Here is a 17,333-nt window from a genome sequence, read left to right on the forward strand (position 1 = left end):
GAAGATCCACCACTAAACAGTAAAATGTCAGAATTCTCAATGTTCAGTAAGTATAATTTGTTAGCAGAATTACTTTCTGAAACTTTAAATAATACTGTTACATTCCTCCCACAATCACTCACAATTGAAAACAGAGTGAAAGCACTCTGCAGCAAAATGAAAACAAAACTGTCACCCAATCATTATACACATCTCCAAAGCAACAGATATCTGCATCTGTGCAAACAGTTTGCAAGGGCAACAGCACTAAGCTAATCTTCTGTTTGGCTCAGAATTTTCGGAAAATTTTAATTTCACATAAAATAAAAAATAAATTAAAAACAAAAGCTCTCACTTTAGATAGATATAGCAAAATATTTTGAATGGTATTTTAAATCAGAAGCATTTTGAATTTCTTTGTTTGCAAATCTGCCACTTTGTTGTCAATTTTCCTAACTCTTCCTTGGACTTACTGGCAAATTTAAACCTGCGTTTAAAGAAATTTAAAAATAATCACATCAGGTCAAAAATCAAATTCATGTCATTCTGTAATTATTTTTCATCTCCTTTTGAGCTTACACTTAAAGCATCAGTATTCACAATTGCAGTCTGGAAGCTGACAGAGCTTGGCAAGAGAAGGCTCCAGGATGATTCATTGTGGCCTTCCAATACCTGAAGTGAGCTTGCAAGCAGGAAGGGGACCAACTCGACAAGGTCTGATAGCGATAGGACAAAGGGGGGCATGGTTTTAAACTAAAAGGGGGAGATTTAGGTCAGGTGTCAAGCAGAAAATCTTTATTCAGAAGGTGGCACAGCTGCCCGAAGAGCAGTGGATGCCCCATCCCTGGAGGTGCTCAAGGCTGGGGGCTGGGTTGGATGTGGCCCTGGGCAGCCTGAGCTGGTGGGTTACAGCCCAGCACACAGCAAGGGGCTGGGACTTGGTGGGCTTTAAGGTCTCCTCCTACATAAGACAATGACTCTATGATTCTATGATAACACTTTTGGTAAAAATTGAGTAAAAAGTTATACTTAAAAAAGAAGAAAAAAGAAAAAAAGAGCCAAAAATAACACAAGGGAACAAAGAGAGTTGTGTAACTCATTCTTACAGCTCCTGTGCCACCTTGAGCACAAAAAGGGCTATCAACAAAAGTAAATAGTGCATGTAAGACATAAAAGCTATCCACAGGAGGGAAGATTCGGCAAATGTCCTGTGTGTGGTGGATAGTGCGGGTATTAGCTACTAGTAATGTATTTATATATATGCATTCATGTATATCTTCACACAGCACACTGGGAACACAAGTTCCCAGATTTTCTCCTGAATACAACAATTACTTGAAGTCAAAGCCACTAGTGGAACAAGTCCTACCTCATGGAGAGGCTTCCAGTTCAAAACAGAAGATTTGGATGAAACAAATTGAGTTAAAGACTCTTTCTTACTATTCTGTAGAAATTTGAAGTCTTTTGATTCTGCCCCAGAGTAATTGTTTAAACTAATTCCTCTGCTGCACACAGAATTAAAATTCTTATAAAACCAAGTGGAGTTAAGATATGGACCTAATTACAACAATAAAAATTAAGCTTTAAAGGTAAAAAAAAAGTATTCTTTTTATTACTGACAGTAAGTAAAATATGAATTAATGTAGCATAAATTGGAAAACCATTCACCGTGTAATAGAAGCTCCAAATAGGATTATAGATGAAAAGTAAATGAGCTGGAAAAGAAAGAACAAATGTACTGGGAATGCTGTTTTCCATATTATTCATTGTGTAAATCTGAACAGAACTCAATGTACCGGCTTTTTCACTTCAGTTTAGATGGAAATGCACTGTCTTAAGAGAGAAATATATTTGCATTTCATATCTTAACCTGTCTAAGCATTTAAGAACATTAAATTTTTCTCATATCAGAAATACTAAAAAATTACATATTTCATTGTTAAAATCACATAAACAGCATTATTATCGTAATTTTTCCCAGGTTTATTAATCTCTAGGTATAAAAGTTTATTTGGTTTAAAAATTAAACAACTTGATTTATTTTACTGAATACTGAAGCAAAACTGTAAATATGATGTTAAATCTTGTCTGACTTAAAAACATTAGATTATACCTCTCTGTAGAATTAAAGCATCTTTAAGAGGAACGAAAAACCCAAAATGAATAAATATAGAAAAATACAGTTAGCATCCTCTACCTCCTCAGCTAATTCCTAGAACAGGTTGTAAATCCCACACAATCAAAGGAAATCCTATCAATGAATTTAAAAAGGTTTGGATCAAGCCTTTCAGAAGCCAGCAAATTTATTTATGAGAATATTATTAAAGCATAGTCATAAGTATAACTGCTTTACAAGGCCAGTGTACCATTCTGCTCCTGCTTGTTACCTTAACCCTACCTTGGCAAAGGTGTGAAAATAGTTGGAGTTCAGCTCACAACTCCTTAGTACAGAATTTAAATGGGGGTAAAAAAATATTTCCTATTTTTTTCTTCTTCTACTCACGTCTCTGATTCAGGAAACCAATTCCAGTATTTTGTTTTAAATCTATATAAATTACATCTTTTCCTTTTCAACCGTGCCCCTCCTGTACTTCTGTAATGCAAATATAATTGCAACTAATGCAGGAGTGTGTGTGTCTGAACACGCTCCTGCCAGTCTCTCTTACGCTTTTCATTATGTGAAGCTGATAATGTTTTCAAATTGTCACGCTTAAGATAAATGAGATCTTGTCTCTATGATCAATGAAGGCAGTTCAGATTTTTCTCTCTTCCAGTTCTCAGTGAGTACATAACGACTGTATAAAGCCCATATGTATCTTTCTTATAATTACCATCCCTTTAGCATCATCATCGGATTTTCTATCAGAGTGAACAATGGATGAATCTAGAACATAGATAAAAGAAAAAAATGAAGAAGCTGACAAAGAACAGTGTTTCCTGAAGCATTATAAAATAATTGCATATTACACAAACTTTTTTTTTTTTTTAAACTAAATTCAGTTCTGCCACTATGTATCAGACCAATTTCTAAGGTTAAATCAAATAGTCTTTTGGGTCACCCTAAGGGCCCTATTTGATACCAATTAAATAACACTGAAGACCACTATTTTTGTTCCAGTTCTTTATAATGCTTAAATATATATATTTTTTGCTCAGAGAACACCATGAGTCAAGTACAGAAGAATGATTAAATGCTTCATGTTATACCTTCATTCAGTATTTTTTCTAAAACTTCTCTACTAGTTTTTTCTCAGGCCTCCACTTCTTAACTGTGGCTTTGATTATCTGTATAATATCTTTACTTTTTCTCCTCTTCCTCCCAGAGACAGTCACATTAACCCATCCAGAGAGGGATACCTGGATGCTATATTGACATATATGTGATTTGATTTGTCTGAGTTCTGGATATTGCTGAGTACCAACACTTTATGTTCTTGCTGGTGTTTTAGCTATCACATGAAATAGCCAAAATTTTCCATCAGTTATGGTTAATTCACAGTTTGAACAAGTTTTAAAGCAAACCCTACAATTCATAAAATTGTATAGCTAGGGATAGCTGGCTTAACATTTCTTTGCTCACCTGCTTTGACTAGTGGTGGTGGAAGAGCTTAAATGCCTGGAATCCTCCTCCAGAAACTTCAACATGAAAGAACAAATCGTAGCTTGATTGACAATAAAATGAACCCAATAGCTGAATAAGTCATGAAAAATTTATCCAAGGCAGGCTATAAAGTGTTTCAGATCTAATCAAGTCATTCTCCAGTTTCTGAGGTCTATAGCATTTGCTACAACTACAAACACACACTCCTAAAGGAATCATGAGTTTTAAATTCATTGCAAATCTATTTACTTATTTTATTTAGTAACATTTTGCAACAGAACTAAGGACTAGATATTAAATATATATTAATTTTATTTTATTTTCTTCAGCATCTTCCTCACGTTCCACAAAAGCCTTCCACAGGTGTATTTAAGGGGCTGCAAAGATGCTCCTGAAGAGCAGGCATGTTACAGAGCTGGTCAATATTTTGGAGTTTGATGAGGAAGATTGGATAAAGTTAAATTTGTCTTTCTACTCCATACCGCTTTTTCACCTAGGAACAGGATATAATTTCAGGCATTTTGCGTGAAGACAGACACTGAAAAGCCAGATGCCTCACTGAAACAAAATGTATTTATTTTCTGCTTCCTTTGGTTTCCCAAAACTCACTTTTGAAGTCTGACATTTTCTCAAAGACAGTTATGAACATCTTTCTCCCTGATCTTTTTACCTGATCAAGAGTTAAAAAATAAAAATAAAAAAAAATCAGACAATATACCTCATTGAGGTGTATTTGACCCTATGCATTACAGCATCAAACTTACTATGGCAAATATATGCTGTATTTTTTTCCTCATTGCTATGAGCTACAAAGCAAGAGAAATCTGATGCCATTACCATTGCAAAGAAATAACAGTCACCCTTTTGCTGTTCATTTTCTTGAAGAGTCATTAATCATTAAGTTAGATTTACTCTTTTGTTGTGCGATTTGACAAACTTGCCACTGTCAGTGAAGTAATAATGATATTTAGGAAATATAGTAGATAATACATTTTTCTATTTCTCTATAGAAAACTGTTTTGTTCTACTTCTGCCCTACTGAATATAGACTAGCAGAATTTAAAGCACTGAAGGAACCAAACCACAATATCTGTTTATGCTCTATTTGAACTATTAACATAATTATAATCATCAGATGAATACTGTGTATAGTATTTCTAATATTGCTTAATTCAACACACATCTACAAATTATGATTAGTTTTGTTCAAATTCTTTTTAGAGCTGCACTACTTTGCCAGAAAAAAACTGAATTTCACGCCTTTTTATCTCTAACAGACACAATTATGGGAACATTTACCATTAGTCCACAGCAAGGAAAAACATACAACATTAAAACTACAGTTCTTCTGGGAAACTGATTGCTACGCTTTTTGCTATACTTTGAGTAGATAAACAATATTATGAGTACATATCTGTTAGCCACAGAATCATAGGTGCTGAAAGGGATATCTGGAGATCACCTAGTCCAAACCCCTGCTAAAGCAGGTTCCCTACAGCAGGCTACATAGAAAACCATCCAGGCAGGCTTTGAATATCTCCAGAGAAGGAGACTCCACAACTTCTATAGGCAGCCTACTCCACTTACTCTGTCACCCTCAAGCAAAAAAGTTTTCCTTTAGGTTCATATGGAACTTCAACTTCCTATGTTTTAGTTTCTGCACATTGCCCCTTGTTCTGTCACAGGGAACAGCTGAAAACAGCCTGGTCCCATTCACTTGACTCTTGCCCTTTAGATATTTAGAAGCATCGATATAAGATCCCTTTTCAGTCACCTCTTCTTCAGGCTGAACAGTTCCAGGTTTCTCAGCCTTCCCTCGTAAGAGATCACCTTTTTTGCTGGACTCTTTCCTGTCCTTCCTGTACTGAGGAACCCAGATCTGGACACAAGACTCCAGATCGTTGTATTTTTAAGTGCTTAATAATAATGACTTTATGCGACATGATAACTTGTTGTTAACACGTCTGGGTAAAATAGCTTATCTGTTAGTCTATAAATGGGTGCATATACATGCGGTTAATAACAGATTTCTAAGCTAAGGTATATACTTAAGACACAGAACCAATTTCTGATCACTGTATATTACATATGAATAATTCTTATGCTGTGAAAGACTACTGAATGAAATAATGAAAAAGCAAAAATTTCAGTTATTAACAACAAAAATATTATTGGCAGTATATTTCAGTGTTCAGTCCTACACAGTAGGTTTCAATTAAACATCTAATGAAAGAACATTTTCTTCTTCCATGAGGGGAAGACAAATTAATTAAAAAGCACAAAACAAAGAACTTGCAATAATTTAATTAGTATGCAATGAACAATTGAGCAGATATTTCTGTTTAAATGTTGACTTTTGTCATCTGTTCAACTTCCAATAATATTCTTTACCCTTTATGTTAATTTTCTATGCTTAAAATGACAGGGTTTTTAAAGATGCAGCTTGGAATCGGTATGCCAAGTTCATGAACAGGAATAACACTCCAAGCACAGTAGTGAAAAAAACAAATACATCTCATCAGCAAGTCAAACTTGGATACAGAAGTAATTAAACGTATCAGAAGAATGAGCATACTGCCTTCAAGGAAATAACAAAAGTTGCATAGAATTTGCATACAATATATAAAATATGTTAATTTCTTTTGTAAACAGACATGTTTTCAGCTTTGATTTACTGTCATCACTAAGTGATGAAGGTGTGCATGAATACTAATATGTTATATTAAATTATTCATTTACTAAGGAAGGGTAGAAAAGATGTAAAGTAAATAAATGGTCTTATACACATTGAAAGAACTTGTGTTTGACGCAGGAGTTTAAGTAAATAGAAAAACAACATAATCAGCTTGGTATTGGATAAGCAAGTAGAAAGATTACACAATTTTTTATTTTTATTTTTTAATTTAAATGTGAACATGAATGTTGGAAATGAAATGAAGGGATCACAGGTTCACTGGAAGAAGTGGGAAAAACTAGATTTGGTTTCAGAAAACATGTACAGAGAAGTCAGCTTTTATTTGCACCTTTATTTAATGTGCTTTTTAATGCTAACAAATTTTCAAACACTCCTACTTCACCTAAACAGACAGTTACAAGAGCAACTAAAATATTGTACACTTATTATAATATCTTAGGCTCGCAGAGTCTTTAGGAAGAATTTTCAATCTGAACAAACCCATGTGAATTCATGGACAGATATGTGATTCAGCCTAATTTTCATAAATGTTCATCATTCTCAAATTCATTGTGGTTAGCCAGAATTTAGTATTAGTATATAAGTATTTAGGACTTATGAGAACATACTATTAGTAGTAATCTAGCTAAATGCAAAACACATGCCTTATGTTCAAAGTAACAATGCAAACAGATTTCATGTAACACTGAACAAAGATGAAAAGATGAACTTGAAAAATTCATGTTTGGTGTGCTGGTCTGAAGGTCCATCTTAAAAAGCTCATTCTCTTTAGTTACCTCATGACATATACGGACAATGTTTACAGAATCTGGATGTTTGGACTTTATTTAAATAATCAATATTTGCAGATCAATTACATTTCCATTATTATGTCCTTTCTGATATATTTTTTTGAATTATGTTCTGTTATGACTATTTGCTTTGGATAATGCTGACTTCACTGAATTTCAAGACAATTCCCCTAGAGATTTCTCTGCACTGGAGGAGATTCTATATAGGTCTCTAGCCTCTGAAAGTAGATGTCAAGATACTACATATACTTTTAAGCACTGCTGATTATATCAGTTGGGCAAACAGGCCAACTTCAAAAAAGTACTGAGAAAAGAAAAGAAAACATAGATGGAGTTTATTTATTTGTTTATTTATTGAAGTTTTATATTTATTTCTGGAAGTAAAGTCATCTGGAGGATTTTAAAAAAAATACTTTTACACTGATTTAGTTGAACTGGTATGCTACAAAGTTATGGTCATTTACAATGTATATTTTTTATTCCAGTTTTTTATAAAGTATTTGTAAAGGTCAAAGCCATTTCTCTTAACCATCTTCATACCTCCCCTTTTCCTATGTACTCCTTCAGTGAAAGAACAATGACAAGATCAAAGAGAAAAATCTGGATGGGCTCAAAGTTTTGTTCTGGCAGCCTAATCTCCATTTCATCTAAGATTCATGCTTTTTTTAATTTCATTTCACAGATTGACATTTCCATTTAATACATATATTATTTTATTTATACATTTGTACCCAAAGGTTGGTTTAATAGCTCAGAACTTAATTTTGTTCTGTTTCAATATCTTACAGAAAGGAATTTAACTTCTGTCTCTCACTGAGGCCTTCAGGAAATTTGGATCAGATAGTTCTGAAGAATGAATCAAATGAGTTTTTTGAGGATTACATAATTCATAATTGAATGCTAGACTCACTAACAATCTCTCCCACAAAATAACTATTTATGATATAATAAATCTTCAATTATTGTTTGAGTAATCCTCATTGAAGTTTCTTTTCATGCCATTAAACTTCATTATTTGAAAACAATTCAATAACAATTTTGTGTGCAACAGCAAACTTGATTTTGCCTCTAGTTATTGCACGAACATATTTTGAGGTTTTTGTCTGACATTTAAGTTAGCTGTTAAATGTAATGCTAGGAACCATCTAGAGGGCTATCATAGACTGAATAGCCTAATAAACGTGATCTGCCATGATGGAATGCCTTTAGATTATTTACCTTCTTTTTGATTGCAGATTGTGCTAATAATTTTTTAACACCAAGTTTTCTAAAATTAGTAAAGCCTAACTCTACTGCTTATGGATAATTGTATTTGACTACAATCATCTCTGCCAACCTCATGCTAGAGTGAATTCTGACTTGCTTCTTAGCTTGATAAAAGACCAGCAATTTACACTTATCTTTTTACAAAGTAAACAGTCCCCTAGTGAGGACAACTTACTGTTACCTGGTATCTCCACCTTAAAAAGTGTGAAGATGGCACTACAAAAGCCAAACTGCTGATTTGAGAGTATGGGAAGAACTTGCATGCATTCTTATAGGTATAAAACTAAGCTAATTCTCAACAAAAATTAACTAGGAATTCTGTGCTTAATTGTGTGTGATCACCCACTTCAATATTTATGATATCCAGCTATACATTAATAACACAGAAAAATTAATGAATAATTCCCACTGATTTTTTTTGATTGCAACATAGCAATAATTTTATAAATGCTCTGAATTAATTTTGTGAAACAATTTGAAAGTAAGGAAAAAGTTTCATTATCTTTCCACATCTGCCAATTTCCATGTTAAGCAGTTCGTTCTATTTTCTTTATAATCCCATATTAATCCTGCAAATTCAGCCTCCCAGTTATTATGATTTAACTTTAGCTCCTCAGAACATTCCTCCAACAAAGACATAATTTTGCATACCATCTCCTTCCTGCAGGTCCCCACATCTTCAGCAATGTCTATAGAAAAGCCTATTTTCTCTTCCTACAAAACAAGCAAACAAAAACAAACAAACAAACACAAACCAAAAAACAGAAAGATTGACTTTCCAGTAGGTATTAAGCATACTATTACACTGATCTTACCTTTCAGAAATTATTTTTCTAGCTCTGTGACCCCTTGCAATTTTTTTCTGTTTAAACTCCAGTTATAATTCAATGAATAGTGGCTGGCAGCTTTTAAATATTTTGGTTTTGTGTTCCCAGAGAAACAAGAGTTACTACAAACTGTAATTTTCATATTCACTTTACTGTGCACGTACGTGAGATATGAGAGTCGTGCCCCTGACCCTGCAAACAAGAAAGTAAGAGCCCATGTCTCAGCTCTCTTCTAGATTTCAGCTGATCACAGAATCATAGAATAGCAGGGATTGGAAGAGACCTCAAGAAACTGTCAAGTTCAATCCCTCTGCTAAAGCAGATACTTTACAAAGAGTCACACAGGTAGACATGCAAATGGGTCTCGAATATCTTCAGAACTTCCTATGTTCAAGTACTAGGCCATTAATCCTTGTCCTGTTGGCATGCTGCTGGCTCATGGCCACCCTGTTGTCCACCAGGACCCCCAGATGCTTCTCCACAGATCTCTTCTTATCCCCTAACCTGTACTGATGCATAGTTTCTTCCTGTCCGGGTGCAAGACTTTACACTTACTCTGATTAAATCTCATCAGATTCTTCTCTGTCCAACCCTAGTCTGTACAGGTCTTGTTCAGTTCAAACTTGCTGAGAGTGGTCTCTATCCCTTCATCCAGGTTGTTGATGAAGATGTTGAATAAGACTGCACCCAACACTGACTGCTGGGGAACACTGCTAGTTATAGGTCTCCAACCAGACTCTGCACTGCTGATGACAATCCTCTGAGCTCTGACAGTAAGCCATTCTCAATCCACCTCACCAGCCACTCATCTATCCCACATCTTATAAGTTTCATAACAATGATGTTGTGGAATATGGTGACAAACCCCTTGCTGAATTCAAGGTACACAATATCCACTGCTCTCCCCCCATCTACCCAGCCAGTGGTGACATCATAAAAGGCAATCAGGTTGGTCAAGCATGATATCCCCCTTGACGAATCTATGTTGACTACTCCTGATAACCTTCTATTCCAATTGCATGTAGATGGCACCCAAAGGAGGTAGCTAAAATACAATAAAGCTTAGTTTATTTCATGATATTCTATTAAACTTAGATCCTCAAATGAATCTAGGCACCATTGGTTTATATCTATTCTACATCTGATATTTCATTTCAGAACAAACCAATTCACTAATAAAAATTGCTGAGTACTCTAATAAGAAGCTTGAAGAACCCAAGGATGATAACTACAAAAAGGAAGATGGTCAGAGACAACTGATGTGCAGTTAATTTTAAATCAAGTAAAATTTTTAAAAATGTTTGCTGACTCTGGCTTACCTCTGAAATCCATTCTCACTTGTGGTTAGGTTTTTAAAAGACATTTAAAAAATAGACCACATATATATGAAATGCATAACTGGTAGATAGTCTTTGACCACACATTTCCTGTCTTCCAAAAGCCCTAGAGAAGGACAACAATCCATGTTTCCTTCAGGAATAGGACACTTATTTTTAGGAAGAAAAAACTATAACACAGAAAGCTAGTGTAGACTTTTCAACTAATAGTCACAGGTGTTTGATCACCATGGAATTAGAAACTTCATGATGTGCTACTCCACATTTTACAAGCAAAAAAGTATCACACAGTCTTATTACTTAGAAGAACAGTGGAGCTTGAAGCCCATGCATTAAATTTGAGCAGCCTTGGTGAAAATGAGATCTCATTTCCTCATTATGCAATCCGACATCCTTCATCTAAAACCAAATGAGATAATAAAGTAAGAGATATGAGAGATATTTTCTGCATAAAGAACCATATAATCTTTTATCTCATTTAAATAATAAATTCATAAAATCTTTTTTAAGCATCAAACTAAATGACACAGTAAAATATTAATAAATATTCATATTTAATAAAACTAATACAAAATGCTAAATGATATACAGATTAATTGATATCTCTAGAGATATATACCATAATACTAGAAGTTTATTTTGTGATGGTTGTTGGTATGAACCAACAGAAATGCAGAAATGCACAACACAGCATCAAAATACTTCTTTCATATATTCTCACTGAAGAGAAAAGTATGCTGATGCTTAAAGCTGAATACCTGCTCACACACTCTAGTACAAAGGTAATATCCTTAATGCTTTACAGGAGATTTTCTTAACTTCTCATAAGAAAAGAAAACAACCATTATTGGGCATCAATGTGACAGGACGTTTTCAGGTATAATGACTATCCTTTCCTCATACATGTATATGTACAGTGAGGCCTAAAGAGTCCCTTTTCTCTTCTCTGCCTTCGTTTTATCTGTGTAAAGAAAAAAAAAATGACAGTTTTTATTGAATTTTTCCAAGTTATAAGTGGAAATTTTTCTAAGTGATATTTTGCAAGGTTTCTAAGGGAAAAATAAAGTTGACTCATTAAAAATCACAAAGGTATGGAAAACGATGACTGAAAAATATTGAGTATTATGATGTTTACTATTAAAATTATAAGAGCCTTAAACCAAAATCCTGACTGTGCAGAATGTTTTCCAAATAAATTAGCTAAGCTACAAATACACAAAACGTATAAAACATGTTGATATTCTACTTATAATAAATGATGTACACTTCCTAAAGTGTTTACAACTTCAAAAATGAACTTATGTTAGAATTATTCACTTCAAAAGGTTAAAAGTGAATTCAGTTTTCCAATGGAAAAATATGTTGAAATTCTCAGTCACTACCACTGTAGTCAGATTCATACAAAAGCACCACTGGGGAGACCTTCTTTGCATAAATTTATATGTCCTCCCAATCATACAGTCAAACTTTCAAAGATTTCATCAACAAGCCAGGACTACCATTTTTATTCTCACCTTCACCACTAATGAAAAGCTGATTCAGGTCCGTTCACATCACAGTAATCTGACTGACTAATATCAAGTTAGCACATTCTATAGCATCTAGAATAAGGATACTGCATTGTTCTTTTGAAAATATTTTTCTTCTGGGAAGAAAATACTCAAAGGTGGTAAGCTCAGACTATCCTAAGATCCCTCAGTGATTGCCTTACAATAGACTTATTTATCTTCACAAGAAAACTGAAACAAAAAATAATTAAAAAAAAACAGGTCATGATTATATGAGAGTTCATACGTATATTATATGTGAATTCAAAACATACAAATACATTGGAATTTCACTCAAACTATACTTACAGTTATTGTCTTTTAATCTCTACTCACTTTCTGGTATTTTAAATAAATACACATTTTTGATTATTCAAGGTAAAATTGGAGTCTTTTTAATAAGGCATCATGGTCTGATGTGTCTTAATTGGATTTGTTATCTATGTGGGAAGATAAATGATTTGAATTTAGTACCCACAGTGGATTTACAGGTGTGGCAGCTTCTTTTTAATAGGAAAATGGAGTGATTTATTACTGTATCATTGAAAAACAGGAGCTTCCAGGTGTCAGCATTTCCAATCCCCTTTCAATATCTGAACACTCTTCGCTGTGGCCCCCCATTTTTTTTTTTACATTCCCATAAAACAAAGATGTTTTATTAATATATATTTTAATTATTTAATGGATTTTCTTCCTTTAAGAAATACGTTCATTCAAAAATGCATTCAAAACTGTATGTGGCATGCCAAGGATTAATGGAACAAGTTTTTAATCAGAAAGAATTACTTCTGATTAAAGATGGTACGAGCCCTTGTATGTGGCTTTCTATTGAATTCTGTAGCATTTATAGGGGGATGATAGTCTCTCTAAGGAGCATTTAATGAATGAGCATAATTGAATATAGGGTGAGCAATAGCATTAACTGTTTTTTAATTATGTGCTTTCATTTTGTTAGCATTTACTTTGTCTTACACAATGAAAATGACAAAAAGTTTGTTTGAACTAATAATGAAAATAATGATTATAACTACGTCCTAGTCATAACTTAAAATTTGAATTTGTTACATATTAAGAACAAAACTTTGGAATGTTTGGGGAATAAAATAGCTGAAATTCATACCTCTATCCTTTGTATTAGTTATACAGTACAGAAAAATCAGAAAAGTTCTAGCATCAGAACATTTCTGGTAATCACACATAGATATAATCTACAAAGCTAAAATGTACTTAAAAACAAACAAAGGCTTGTCATTTACTGTAAAAAAAAACAACAACAAACATTAACATTCTTCCTTATAGATACAAGAATTCAAATCTTAAACAAAGCTTAAAAAACAATAACAGTCCCTTTTTCATATAAGTAATCAGACAACAATGAAAGACTTGTTGAAAAAGAAAGGCATGTTGAAAAAGAAGAATAGTCAATTTTTACCTCCTATTAACTGTTCCCACAACCAGCTGCAGCATTAATTCAGAGTTTTTAAACCTGTTAGATACAAAGAAATACAGATAAAATAGTTACTTTCTGTAGATGAAGTTATTCTAAAACCTAAATGAAATATCCTCAGAATGACTTGCAAACCCACACTTATCAAGACAACTAATTTTTCTGTCAAATATTTCTTATGAACAAAAAGTGTCCTACACTAAAAAAACGTAATCATTTGCTTATTTTCATTCCTTCACACACTTCACCTAAAAGAAAGGCCATTTTCTTTCACGGCATAATGTCACTATGATTATCTTCATATTTTCAAATGAAATAGTCACCTTAACAGCAACTTGACTGCGTGAAGTATATACTGCCTACCAGGATACATTATTGTTCTACAATATGCACAAATGAGGCAAAATTAAAGCAACGTTCTATCATTTCATCATCATGACAAATAAAGACTAAATTGTTTTACCCTGACATTCTCTTATATAACATCTGAAAGGGTGTACAGCAATCAGTTCAACCGATAGCATAAGAAGTTTACACTTTTGGATCTGATAGGAGGTCTGGGATCAAAAAAGCAAGCAACCAAACAACTAAGCAAACAAAAAATCTGTGAGATTCATCTTTCCTAAAGAAACTAAATTTAGGATACTTTTCATCTAAGCTATTGCCTACTTTATAAAGTGTCTATTGCTATCCACTGTGGATAAGTGAATATATAAAATAATATTTCATTCATGATATATAATATAATGAATGATGGATAAATAAAAGAAAAGGGAACGAATCTACTTGAACTTACACACTTCATTTAGGTCATTTTTATTAGATAAATTGTACTCAGAACTGCTTTGTAGCCAGTCATCTTATGAGACGAATACTGAAAAACTTGAACATGAGTCCATTCTCTACATCTTTCTCTGACAGCTTCTATCTCCTTAACACCTTTTCTACATAACTGTAATAGAGAAGTAACTGTAGAAAACTTCCTGCTCATAGTCCTTCTGAAATGTACGTTAGTCCCAGCAATAGCATTTCAGAATTCTATCTTAATTGTGATCTCTAATCTCAGCATTTTTATGAAACTGTGGAAAGCTGTAATATCATAATCATTAAACTCAAATTTCTAATGGTGTCACAGATGAGTGATGCACTTCACACAGCAGAGAAGCAGTAATGTATTTTAGTAATAGAAGGCAGTGATTTAACAAAGTTTTATACCAAATAAATCAGCTGTTTAATGAGATTTGATGGCAAGGTCCACTCCATTACTGACTGCATAGGGGACAGGGTCAGATGAGATCCTCTCATTGAGTCATGAGATTCAGAGTGGACCTCCATGCTTTTTAGGCTGCTTCATAGTCCCAGACATGGTCGGTGTTTAATGTCTAAAGGTTTATGCACACAGTCAATCTGCGATACAATTTAGCAAACTTTGGAAAGTCTCAGCAAGCTATTATTCTCTTAACCAAGGATCTCTCATAGGTAAGCAATCTCTCAACCTCAGGGCATAACATTGAGAGGTATCTCCACTGAAGGGAAGATCCTGGCACATCACATAGTCCGCTACCATGCGGGAGAGCTCCAAACGCTCTGGGCTGTCCTCTATTTACAGGGTAAGATGATTGAGTGGGAGTCATATTTGCATACCAGACATATTTTCGTTAGTACCTGCTCAAATAGGGCTTGGTATTTGTTGTTGTCTGTAGCCAGGTGCAGCTATCATGACTGGACACATCCATCACAATCACTGATGGTTATCGCGTGAGCATGATTATGAGAAAATGGTAATGTGAATGGTGTATATTTTGAGGAAAAAACCTTTCTACAAAATTCATAAATGGGTAGATGTGGACTCATATCTTCATTGCTACATGCATAAAAGATTTCCAGAGGCAGATTCTGTTGTCCACTAAAGAAAAAAAAAAACATTCCTGCGTAACTCAGCACACTGAGACCACATAGTATGAAGACATGGAGAAATAAATGTCATCAGTTCATTCTCAGTTCATTAATTCATCCTCAATTATCAAGAAGCAGCTTCATCAAGATATGGCACATCCCTCAGCAGCAGTCTAGAAAGGCTTAACTTGATTCACTGAAGATATATTCATGAAAAAGCCATTGTACAATATGAAGGCATTTCTGTATACTGTACAATGGTCACATTAGAAAATATTTCTAAAGTTTTTGTTAGAGGCATTCAGATGCACACTTCTGGAAAATAAATTTAAAATAATTTCATATTCATACAACATACATGTTATCTTATTTGTGGATCAGGATGTAGCAAGTCAAAAGCACGTCAGTACAAATGCAGGAATTAATCTTACCTATTCGGTGCAAATGGAGATCAGCAGCAGGCAAAGGTAGCTGTGATAAGATTCCTCATATACATGATGACTATAGCAAAGATCATTCTCCAAGGAAGAATTTAGAAGAGAAATATGTACACTAGTTCAACACAAGGAGTAAAATTAACTTCATCATAACTAAATAATATTTTTAATGGAGTTGCTCTGGCTAAAGTTACGTTATTCCACATGGAATGCGTTCAAAGATTTTTACTGTTCTAAAGCACAAGGAAGTTCATAACTCAACAATAAATTGTTCCCTTGATTTTATATTTGATTATCATTCTAGTAAAGTAAATTCTATAGCATATTCAAAGAAAACATCTGTTATTTTGATCAACTATATTATTAAATCAAGAGAATAATAACAGCAAAATTGTCATTCTGTCAAGTAAATCTATGTATTGTGCTCCAAGTCTCAGAAATGAAAAAAAATTAAACTTAGTTATCCTGCTTTATGTACAACCTAAATTTCCTCTTCCGTCTGCCACCTACATTCACTTTTTCATCTCCTATTTATGCCTCATAGAAAAATGCAACTCTTCTTCCAACAGGAAACAGAAGGAATATGATTTAAATTTGACAGTAACCACTCTTTCACAGGTAAAATATTCATAGAATTACCAGTCTTAGTACAGACACAATATTTAAAACGTTATACTGTTCAAATACCTTTAAATAAAGTATCAAAACCATTGCACAATAACAAAGAAATCAAAATCACCACTGCCTTGGGAAATGAGCGAAGGAGAAAATGTGTAAGTAGCACTCTCACCCACAGCAGCATTGACTCTAGACAGCTATCACTCTCAAAAGCTAAGAACAGATAGTGAGGAAAGAATTTCACATCCAGCTGAAATGGCTCAAGATATTTGTTAAAGGACAATGTAATTATCTGAGATGAAATTTCACTGGAATGCTAAAGTTATACCAACGGAATACTAAAAATCACTTCAGAGCCTCCTTTGAAGTAGAAAAGCAGGACTTAGGTATAAGGAACACAGTCAAAAAAATTCAGGTCCTGGGTTACAGATTTCCATTTTTGTGCATCCCCTGTTTTGCACACTAGAATATAGCCTGTTTATTATAATTTATTTTTTTTCCTCATTTAGTGCTCCCACTGTAGTATCTGAGGACCAGATCTTAAAAAGGACTGACATGCTAAGAGGGGAATAAAATGTAGACACGGAAAAAAAGCTGAAACTGAAAGCCTGAAAGCCTCCTTCCTGATTTCACTGGAAATTACAATAAAAATCCAGAAGAGACTTAAGAACATCCTGGAATATATGTTCTGTGAGTTGTAGAATATTCTCTTGAGTTGTTAGGACCTCACAACAGATAACACTAAGAACTATTTCCAAGACTTTGCCCTGTACCTCATCACAACACTGAACATCCATGATGGGTGCAAATGCCATGCAGCCCCAAGATTATGAGGAGGTTCTCTGTTATGACATGATTCTGAATACCTCTGATAAAGATAATGGAATAAAAA

The 17,333-nt window shown here is 33.8% G+C and overlaps 1 long non-coding RNA gene across 1 annotated transcript; it reads right to left on the reverse strand.

The window, feature by feature from the left end:
• Positions 1-11,082: 11,082 nt before the first annotated feature.
• Positions 11,083-15,898, reverse strand: LOC109368399. Its single transcript, XR_004160220.1, has 3 exons — positions 15,818-15,898; positions 13,476-13,529; positions 11,083-11,457 (listed from the first exon to the last, which is right to left on the reverse strand). It is a non-coding gene; the product is annotated as an uncharacterized LOC109368399 (long non-coding RNA).
• Between the last annotated feature and the right edge of the window lie 1,435 nt (positions 15,899-17,333).

The sequence above is a fragment of the Meleagris gallopavo genome, chromosome 6, assembly GCF_000146605.3.
Source record: "Meleagris gallopavo isolate NT-WF06-2002-E0010 breed Aviagen turkey brand Nicholas breeding stock chromosome 6, Turkey_5.1, whole genome shotgun sequence".
NCBI lineage: Eukaryota > Metazoa > Chordata > Aves > Galliformes > Phasianidae > Meleagris > Meleagris gallopavo.